At 38.1% G+C, this 11,169-nt stretch overlaps 1 pseudogene; it reads right to left on the bottom strand.

Moving 5' to 3' along the window:
• Positions 1-5,216: 5,216 nt before the first annotated feature.
• Positions 5,217-11,169, bottom strand: part of LOC118703097 — a 98,882-nt pseudogene continuing 92,929 nt past the window's right edge.

Here is an 11,169-nt window from a genome sequence, read left to right as displayed (position 1 = left end):
ACTCCGCCCCCTCGCTACTGGGCCTCCGCCATCTTGGTGGGGGCGGGACGAGCGCGGTGCGCCTGCGCATTCCGAGAGGACTGTAGTGCGCAGCCGCGGTGGCCACTGAGCTTTGGCCCTTCGGTCCCGCTTCGCCCTCAGGTCTCTTGCACCATTGCCCAGACCTGCTCCCTTCCTGAATCGCGCTGCCTGCCGCCAAAGAGCCCCTTCCTTCCGCGCACCCCACACTCAGTTTTTTCTGCAAACATCTATCCAGTGCCTACTGTTATGTGCCAGGCCCCCTGCTAGGCGCTGATGGTAGAAGGGTTCATAAAAGGAGACTCCAGCCCTGGAGGAGCTCCCATTCTAGTGAAGAAGAGGGAGATGAACGAATAATCCCCTAAATTCCAGTTTTGTAGCTCTCCCCCGTTTTAATTCAGAACATACCCTTTTAAAGGAAGTCCTCCCCGTTTGTCTCACAGATGGACCAGTTCTTTGCCTTGCCTTACCGCTAGCAAGGCAAAGAACTGGAACAAATAATATTCTTTGAGTTTCCGTTATATACTAGATAATTGATGCAGGCTCTAGATTTATAGCAATAAGAAATATAAGCTCATGAGACTTAACATTCTAGTGGGAAAGAATAGACAATAAAAGGCTATAAGTGTCGGGTGACCGAACACTTAGCATATTAGCTTTTGGTGTATATATAAGTGGCCATATGAGGAAAGAAACACACAGGGAGAAAGCCAGGTGATGACAAAGGCAGAGATGGAGTTACAAAGCTACAAGCCAAGGAATACTAAAGACTGCTAGCAAACCACCATAACAGGAAGAGGCAAGCAAGGATCTCCCCATAGGTTTCAGAGGGATGATGGCCCTGCCAATACCTTGATTTCAGACTTATAGACTCCAGAACTACGATACAAAAAATGTTTATTGTTTTAAGTCATCCAGTGTGTGACACTTCGTTACATACAGTCCTAGAACACACCATCTTCTGTGTGTGGCAGGGCCTGAAACAAAAGAAAGAGATGGGAGTGGACAGTGATGAGGTCAAGGCTACTGCCCAATTTGGCAGCAAACCAGCGATAAGACCTCAGACCAGGTTCTTTTTTTTTTTTTTAATATATTATATTGATTTTTCACAGAGAGGAAGAGAGAGGGATAGAGAGTTAGAAACATTGATGAGAGAGAATCATCGATCAGCTGCCTCTTGCACACCCCCTACTGGGGATGCGCCCGCAACCGAGGTTGACCGGAATCGAACCCGTTATTTTTAATATATTTTATTGATTTTTTACAGAGAGGAAGGAAGAGAGATAGAGCTAGAAATGTCGATGAGAGAGTAACATCGACCAGCTGCCTCTTGCACACCCCCTACTGGGGATGCGCCCACAACCAAGGTACATGCCCTTGACCGGAATCGAACCCGGGACCTTTCAGTCCCCAGGCCAACGCTCTATCCACTGAGCCAAACCGGTCCCGGCTCAGACCAGGTTCTTATAAGACCCCACTGACCACGTTCCCTCATCTGTGTGAACAGGGACAATGATAGCTGCTCTGCCTACAGCAGATCTGCAGTGAAAACTACAAGTAAAAAAAAAAAAGAAAGAAAAAGAAAAAGAAAACTGCGAGTACTCCTCCAGAGGTGCTGTGTCCAAGACAGCCTGACAGCTACTGAGAAACAACTTTGCCAAGGGTGGGGTTCCTGCTACGGAGAATTTTACAGTCTGGTTGTGAAGAAAGGCGCTTTCCTATAACATGATAACTAGCACAGGCCAAGTGCCAAGTGTGTGGTCTGGATTTGATTCACTATTGATGTCAAAAGCAGGAAGGAGCACTGTGGACTGGGGTGCATGAGGGAGACTTCATGAAGAACCTTAGCAAAGAAGGAATCTATTAGGACAGTGGTTCTCAACCTTCCTAATGCAACGACCCTTTAATATCAACAACAGCTTCTCATGTTGTGGTGACCCCTAACCATAAAATTATTTTCGTTGCTACTTCATAACTGTAATTTTGCTACTGAATTCATTTGGTAATGAATTGTAATGTAAATATCTGTGTTTTCCGATGGCCTTAAGCTCTACAGCAGCGGTTCACAACCTGTGGGTCAAGGATATTGGGAGGATTAGGAGGATACTGGATACCTGCAGGATCTCCAATGGAAACACTCAACATTATGCCCACACCTGGTCCCAAGAAGCCACCACTACAGCCACTGCTGGATACAGATACTGAAACTGGGACCACCAATACCACTTGATGTAGGGCAGCGGAAACTAGGTACAGTCACTGTCACTGTCACTATTCTCAGTAGGAAGAAGGAGGTTCACTATGACTTCACAACCCTAACATTTGGTCCCAAGCCTGGGGGCAAATGATGGAACTATCCAGTCATATGTTAACACTCTAGCTCAATGCTGTCCAACAGAAATATAATGCAAGCCACATATGTGATCCTAAATGTTCTTGTAGCCACATTAAGAAAATTAAAGAAAAAAAGTAAAGTTAATGTTATTTAAATCAATATATCCAAAATATTATAATTCAGCATGTGGTACTAGATGTATGGGACTAGTGGTATCAAATTTGAGTGCACAGGCCTAGCTGATAAGGAATCCATGAAAATGAGAGTGTGGTCTTTTGATTTCCATGGTGTGATATAGGTTCTGCTACAATTTCCCAAACACAGGAAGAGGGGTCAGATGCAATCTTGTGAATGGAAGATAAAGTCAAAAGGAGACCAAGACTGGATTTTAGAGAAAGAAAAATGGTGAAGTAAGGACTTTTATTATTTATTTTGTTGTGTATTGACTGTGAGCCACTGAAGGTTTCTGAACTGGGGAAATACCACACAGATGTAGATAAAACTAAAAACGTTGGAATTGTGTTTAAAGTGCTGAATTTTAATTGTGTTTAATTGAGTTAGAAGTCCTGGGTTTTAGCTATGCTTTCTATCTGTGCAGGCTTAGGCAAGTTGTGTGTCTGGATCTCTCTTCTCATCTTCAGAAATGGGGGTGATGGTATCTATCTCTCAGGCTTGTTGTGAAGATTAAATGAAATAGTGTATGTGAAAATGAATACCATCTAGCAAGCACTCAATAAATGTTAATTAAATCTAAATGAATCTGAGTATCTAGTTAGAGATGTAGGTAAACAGCTAGGAAGCTGAACTATTTCCCAAAAGCCAAGAGGAATATTCTAAAGGAGAAGGAGAGGGAGAGGGAAAGGGAGGGGGAGGGGGAGGGGGAAGGGGAAGGAGAGGGGGAGAGAGAGAGAGAGAGAGAGAGAGAGAGAGAGAGAGAGAGAGAGAGAGAGAGAGATTTCATATATCTCAATTCTGCTCAGCTTGGACAAGTTAAAATAGGTACTTACAATGTCTTGAACTGGCAGTATCCAAACAAACAAGATCAACAAAGTTTGATAATTTTAGAAGCTGGATGATGTGTACCATCAATATCCATTACACTGTTCTTGTTACCTTTGTATATGCTTGGAAATTTTCATAATAAATGTTTGTTTTTTAAGTCATGTAAGAAACTTCTGTTTCAAGATGGTGAATTAGGAGCAAGCATTTACCTCCCTTCTCTTTGTATCCCATTGAATGTCAGCAGAAGGGCTTGATTTTCTATGAAATTATTGAAGGTTAAGCTCCAAGGGCCTCACTTGCAGGAGCTCTTTCCAAGCTCCTAAAAGTTTGTGATCAACCACACTGAAGAAAGAATGTTATCTTTCTACTCAGTCAATACAAACATGTTCACATGTTTTTGTAAAAACTGCAAGTATAATCTATTTCAGCCACAAATGGTTAAGGGTGTTGTTTCTTTCTACTCTGACTTTCACACTGTCACAGTTCTCCTGGTGTCAGGTAGTATTTCAGGGGCTGTGGTCATTTTGTGAATCCAGATAAAGGAAAGTTGAGTTCTAGGTACAACTAGTTTGAATTTGCTGGTAGGATATTTATATGATTCACAGTCACTTCTGTGGGAAGTATCTATTGCTAATCTGGAATAGCTTTCAGGAATACTCACTCCTATAGCCTAGCACTATTATACAAAGGTACAGGGCCAGAGATTGTATTGCAATATGGACATATTCTAAGCTCCTAATATCAGAAATATGGACAGAGTTGGAAGCTAGTCTGTAAAAAAATTCTTCCAAATTTTACAGTTCATAAATAAATTAAACCCAACAGAAGATTCCCCAAATATTATCACAATCTTTAAAAATTACAAGTTATTACTAATGACAAATTGTCAAGGTTAAAAGAAAACTACCAGTAATAAAAAATTTGTGATCAACCACACTGAAGAAAGAATAAGTTATCTTTCTACTCAGTCAATACAAATATGATAAAACAAAATTATTGTCATATGAAAAGATAATTAAATAACATCTGGACAAAATATGTGGGGGAAAACTATTATAGAGGTATGCCAGGCATTAAAATAATAAATACATTATATTATGTTTTGGATATTGTGATTTTTTGTGAATTTTGTGTCAGCATTTTAAAATGTGTAATTTGTTGTGATTTTTTTCATTTTAAATATTCACTTTTAAACTAAATATGTTTTCAAATTTTATATTTTTTCTCTTAAACGGAGACTCCAAAATTGATCTTTCATAAAAAATGGATCTCTAAAATTATAATTGAGAACTTCAACATCCCCTTCTCAGCAACAGCTAGAACTAATAACCAGGAAATGAGCAAAGATAAAGACCTGAACAACACAATCAACCAACAGGTTCTAATTTACATATATAGAATACTGCATTCATAGCAGCAGAATGTACTTTTCCCCCCCATAAGCATCTATAAATAACCACAAGCGGGCCTAGAAAACAAGTGTTAATTAATTTAAAAGAATTGAAATCATACAGAATATGTTCTCTGATCATTATGGAATTAAATTAGAAATCAATGAGAGAAAAGCAACAGGAAAATCTCTATAAATACCTGTCAATCAACACCCTTTTAAAAACGACCTGGTCAAGAAGATGCTTCAAAGGAAATTAAAAAAAAAAAATACACCAAAGCAAATGAAAATGCAAATACAACCTTTCAAAATTTGTGGGTTGCAGCTAAAGTAGTGCCAAGAGGGAAATTTATGCACTAACCAATTACATTAGAAAAGAGGGAAAGATTACATTACAAAAGTTCTCCAATTAGTAATCTAATCTTTATTTAAAAAAAAAAAGCATTATTTTTAAAAGAAGGATTAGCAGCATTTAAATGCATTTTATTTTTAGACAATCTACATGACCTGATTTTTCTTAAAAATAATGACTCTACTACAAATAAATCAAGCTCAAAATGAATGAAGAGCTCAAGATAACATCAGTCCCATTTGAATGAAAAACAGCAGCCAGTTATGATAATAGGTGATAGATCCAAATTGCCAAATTTGTTAAAATTTTTCCATTGCTAAACCATCCTTAAAGAGGATTTCACCATCCTCATGGCAGTCCAGCAGAGCAGCCATGCCATCTGTATTCATGTTTTCATCAATAAGGAACTCTGGTCTCTGATCTTCAAGCTTCCCTTTGATTGATTTCACGTAATCTTTGATGCACTTCTTTATAGGCTTCTTTTGTCAAGCTGGTTTCCTGCAAATGATAATTCATGACAATGTCAACACAGTGATTACTGTGCTCTTGGTGCCTTTGCCTTCCAGGCCTTCAGCAGAGGCATTTTCACCAATAAGTCAGTCATCAGTGTTAGCCTTTGTCCTACTGACCATCTTCCTCTCTACCTCCAGGCACAGCCTGTCTGCGATCTCCTGGATCTTGAAGATATCAGAGAACATCTCATCATGGCTGACGATGATCCCGTAGATGATCATGATGGCTGCTGGGAGGAGAAGGAGGCACTGCCTTAGCAGGAGCTCAGAGCTCAGAGCAAGCTCAGTGTAAGTGCAACCAGAGCAGTGCTGGGGCGGGGGGAGGGGGGGGGCTGGAGGTGGGGAACAGGCTGAAAAGCAGTAATCTTAAATTCTTACCACCAGAAACTAGAAAGAAAAAAAAAGAGCAAAATAAATCCAAAGCAAGCAGAAAGAAGGAAATAATGAAAGCAGAAATCAATAAAATGGGAAAAGAAAACAACTAAAAAAAACCCAAACAAACAAACAAACAAAAAAAAACAATGAAAGGCCAGAAAACTAATAAGCATGTATGCATAACCCATGGACACAGACAATAATAATATGATGAAGGCCTGGAAGGAGATGGGTGAGGGATTGGAGGGGGTGAATGGGGGAAAAAAGGGAGATATCTACAATACTTTCAACAATAAAGATAAATTAAAAAAAAACCCCCACAATGAAACAAAAACTGTTTAATAGACTTCTAACAATACTGGCAAAATAGAGAGAAGACACAAATTGCCAATGTCAGTAACAAAACAGTATAGTATTACAGTTCCCACAGCCGTTAGAAGAATAATAAGGGATTACCAAAGGTATCTTTACACTCATAAATTCAACAACTTAGAAGAAATGGACCAATTACACCACCATAGCTCAACCACGATGAAATAGAATAGTCCTGTAACCATTAGAGAAATTGAACTTGTCCTTAAAATTCTCCGACAACATAAATCTCCAGATGGTTTCACTGGAGAATTCTATCAAATATTTTGAGAGGGATTAGTAGCAATGTTATACAATCTCTTCCAGAGAACAGAAGAGGGAATACTTCTCTACTCATTTTAGAAGGTAGTATTACTCTGCTACCAAAACTGGACAAATATCATATAAAAAAGAAAACTAAAGGCCAATATCTTTCTTAAGCTTAGATGCAAATATCATCAGCAAAATATTAGTAAATCAAATCCAACATATTTACAAATACACACAAACAAGTAGGATTTGTTCCAGGTATGCATGGGAGACATTGGGCCACAGGCAGCTCACCTCCCTGATGTCCAGTAATAGCTATTTCTTGATCAAAGCTGCTAAATCTCAGAGTCATTTGTTCTATTGCAATAGACTGACATAAGAAGGCAGACATGAGAAGGTATGAATTCCATGCCTAACCCTGCTAGAATTGGTTAAAGAGCAAGCTTGAAAAGCTTTCTTTACCAGTCATACATCTTAATTCTTCTCTTTCTTGTACCAGCTTCAACCTTTCATTTATGGTAGAATAAACTGCCCTTCTTCTAAGCTCCACCTATTCCTGAAAGCTTTCCAACCAAAGTGGCTGAATGTAATAAAGCAAGTAGCCAGAGATGCTGTGCTTTTCCATCTAATGACAGAAAAAAAGAAAACACTCCATCTGGGTAGAAATTGATAATTGGCCATATCCAATTCCTGGACATCTGGCTTTTAAATGAAACCGAACATAGTAATTAATGTCTGTTTCCTTGGGCATTCTTTTACCGAAATGCCATTTATTCTCCTAGTCTTTAAAGGACAGCACCAGTGCAATTTTAAATATCAAGTAACCAAAGATTCGTCTCGATTTTTTCCCTATTACCATAGTTATATATTTATTGCATGATTTGGAAGCTACAGAAAATCGCAAGAAAAAGAAGGGGGAAAATATTTCACTGTCCAAGAGCATTATTAACATTTGGATGAATAGTTTTCCAGATTTGGCTTTAAACAATAAAAAAGAGTTTCAGAATAACAATTTTTTTTTTCATCAACAATACATCCTCCTTAAAACAAAACAAAACAAAACAAAAAACCTAACAATATTTTAATGAGTGAAATTTAATGAAGAAAACCAAACCATTTATTCCACTGAAATCCACATCCATTTCCTAATACATAGAGCTTAGTCTGATGACATTGATAATTCAGCCCTAAAATCCAGGCTGAATAGTTCAGGGAAATGTCCCATAAGGCTTAAGCAGCCCTGGCAGCATGTCTAGAGTAATGGGGCTCGGGGAAACAACATATGTTTGCACCCACTGTCTCCTCATGCTTCCAGTGCTGCCCCAGAATTTCCAGTGGGGGAGGGGTCCACAGATTTGTACCAGGCTCCATAATGGACTACAAGCCAGCTCAAAGATATTGATACAATAAAGAACAAACTGTTACATTTCAGAAGTTTTGTGGGCTGGTTATTAAACATTGTCATTATTAAAAATGAAATAATATACACTAATAATTATAGAAATTATTTTCAAAACAAAGGTAATAAATACAACCATTGCTTTTTAATCACTTTACAACATGTTGTTATTACCTTTGTTCCTGAGGTTGTTTCTATCTATTGTGTCTGTATGGGGGATATACTTACTGTATGGTGGGGTCCTGGGGACATCTCTTCCTAACTCTGTGTTCAGTGACTTCACTTTGGTAGTTTGAAATTGGACAACAAGGAGTATTTATATCACAGAAATGAACAAATGCTCCAAATCTGTGCTTCATTGATGGTTTTGTTGATTGTTCAGTGGTGGAGAAACTGTTAATACTATAGATTAAAATTTTAAATGTAATATCTATAGTTGTGGCACTGTGAATAATACAAAGATCAAGGAAATATTTCTCCAGTATTCAAAAAATGAGATTAAGATTTATCCAAGTCACTCATAATTTTGATGAATGAGTGAAGTACCATCACATTTATTCCTTGTTTCACTTTCATCTTGATCATTAACATCAATGAAAATATCAGCCAAGATTCTTGTCAAAACTACACTTGTTTGTCACAATGATAGTTGGCCTCAGATAAAAAGTTCAGCAAAAATCAATAAAACATTCTGTGGGAATCAAATGGCTACATGGAATTCACCTAAAAGAACATTGCATGTTTTATCATTATTTATAAACTATGTGACATACTCTTTATATCAGTAAGATTTAAAATAAACTAGTATTTTTTACAGAGAGGAAGGAAGAAGGATAGAGAGTAAGAAACATAGATGAGAGAGAAACACCTCTTGAAGTGCATCTGGGTTGCTGCCAAGTTTTGGCAATTATGTGTGTGTGTTGCAGAGAGATGGTTGCTAATCATTTACTAAACCATTACTGATCAGAGCAAATACTTCCTTTTGCCCCGCAGATTCCTTTCAGCTAGGCATAAACTGATAAACAAATAGGGAAAAGAAGTAAAAGAAAAATAAGAGCTCAAAGGAAAAAGCAGAAAAGCAAGGAAGAATAGAAGAGAAAGAAAGGACAGGTAAGAGAAAATTCTCCCTGTCTTGCCTTGTACCTTGTTCTGCCTTTTTCCTCATCCCCCACCAGCTGTTTATAAGAAAGGAGATAAACCATTGCACATCCCTTCAGGATTTCTAGAATCACAAACATGCCTGGGATTAGCTGGTGACCCCATGGAATATAGCTAAGAGCCAGCACTACTTATTAGCAATGATCCATGCAGAGTATTTTTAAGTTTTTGTGTTCTGTCATTAACATTTTATTTTTATTTTTTAAAAATATATTTTATTGACTTTTTACAGAGAAAAAAGAAGAGGGATAGAGAAAAACATCGATGAGAGAGAATCATTGATCAGCTGCCTCTTGCACACCCTCTACTGGGGATGTGCCCACAACCCAGGTACATGCCCTTGACTGGAATCGAACCCGGGACCTTTCAGTCCACAGGCCTACGCTCTATCCACTGAGCCAAACTGGCTTCGGCTGTCATTAACATTTTAAACAATTGAGGTATAATGTATGAGGTAAAATTTATCATTTTAGAGTACAGTTTTTTGAATTTGACAAATGCATATAGTCATGTAACCACCACCATCCAGAACATTTTCACATCCCTCAAAATTCACTAAGCCTGTGATCAGCCCTCTCCCTGTCTTGAGCCACTGCAACCACTGATTAGAGTCCTATTCCTCTTTTATTTTTCCTGTAAACGTCATATCAAAGGACTAACACAGTATGCAGGATTTTGAGTCTAAGTTCTTTCCCTTAGCATTGTGTGTTAGAGATTCCCCATGTTGTTGCATGTACTGTGTTTCCTCGAAAATAAGACATCCTCCGAAAATAAGACCTACTTACAGGTTTCCTTCTGAGTGAAATATAAGGCATCCCCAAAAATAAGGCCTCCCCGAGGCTAAACATGAGAGATTTGGCCCACTGATTCTGAAAGAAATGGAGTCACATGAAATTCACCAGGAAATTCAGGAATTGGATTGTTATGATGATGTTCCAGAAGATGATGACATAATTGTCATTGAATAAATGAGTAAATTCTTGATACTGTAGGATTCACAGTTTGTCTGGTTTGTGTTGACAACTACTGTACTACCGTACTGTATACAGGTAATAAAATTCCTTTATTTTCATTTAACAATAAATGTGTACCGTATTCTTCTTCATGGAAAGATAAGACATCCCCTGAAAATAAGACCTAGCGCATCTTTGGGAGCAAAAATTAATATAAGACACTGTCTTATTTTCGGGAAACAGGGTATTTGTAGCTCATTACTTTTTATTGCAGCATACAGTACCACAGTTTGCTACCTACTCACTGTTTGAAGAACACTTGAATTGTTATCAACTCAAAAAAAATCATTGGTTGGTTTATTTATATAAAGTCTCTCTCTCTCTTTCTCTCTCTCTCTCTCTCTCTCTCTCTCTCTCTCTCTCTCTCAACAGAATTGAAAGGAAGGACCCTAACTAATTGGCTCAATGGATGGATGGGGTGTCGGACTGTGGTCCAAAGGGTCCACATTTCCTTGGTTGCAGGCTCCTCCCCAGCTGAGGCCTTGGTCAGGACTCATATAGGAGGCAACCAATCAATATGTTTTTCTCTGTCTTTCTTTCTACCTCTCACTCTAAAAAATCAACAGAAAACTATCCTCAGGTGAGAATTAACAAAGAAAAAATAAAAAAAATTTAAAAATTGAGAGGAAGGTACAAAGGATTTCCCATATACATTTCCCTCTCCCATTATCAATATCACTCACAAGAGTGGTACTTATAACATTTGTTACCAAGTATAACCCTACATTGGCAACATCAAAATCATCCAAAGTCCATAGTTTATTGTAGGGTTCACTCTTGGTATTACACGTTCCATGGGTTTGGACAAATACTTAATGACATGTATCCATCATTATGGTATCACACAGAGTATTTTCACTGCCCTAAAAATCCTCTATTTTCTGCCTATTTAAATCCCCACACCAGCAACCACTGAAGTTCTGTCTTGTAGTTTTCCAAAATATCATATAGTTAGAATCATTATGTTTGTAGCCTTTTTAGATTGACTTCTTGC

This window comes from Pipistrellus kuhlii, unplaced genomic scaffold (genome assembly GCF_014108245.1).
Source record: "Pipistrellus kuhlii isolate mPipKuh1 unplaced genomic scaffold, mPipKuh1.p scaffold_m20_p_4, whole genome shotgun sequence".
NCBI classification, from domain to species: Eukaryota; Metazoa; Chordata; class Mammalia; order Chiroptera; family Vespertilionidae; genus Pipistrellus; species Pipistrellus kuhlii.
The sequence above is the reverse complement of the archived record's forward strand: the minus strand, read 5'-3'. Positions and strand labels throughout refer to the sequence as shown.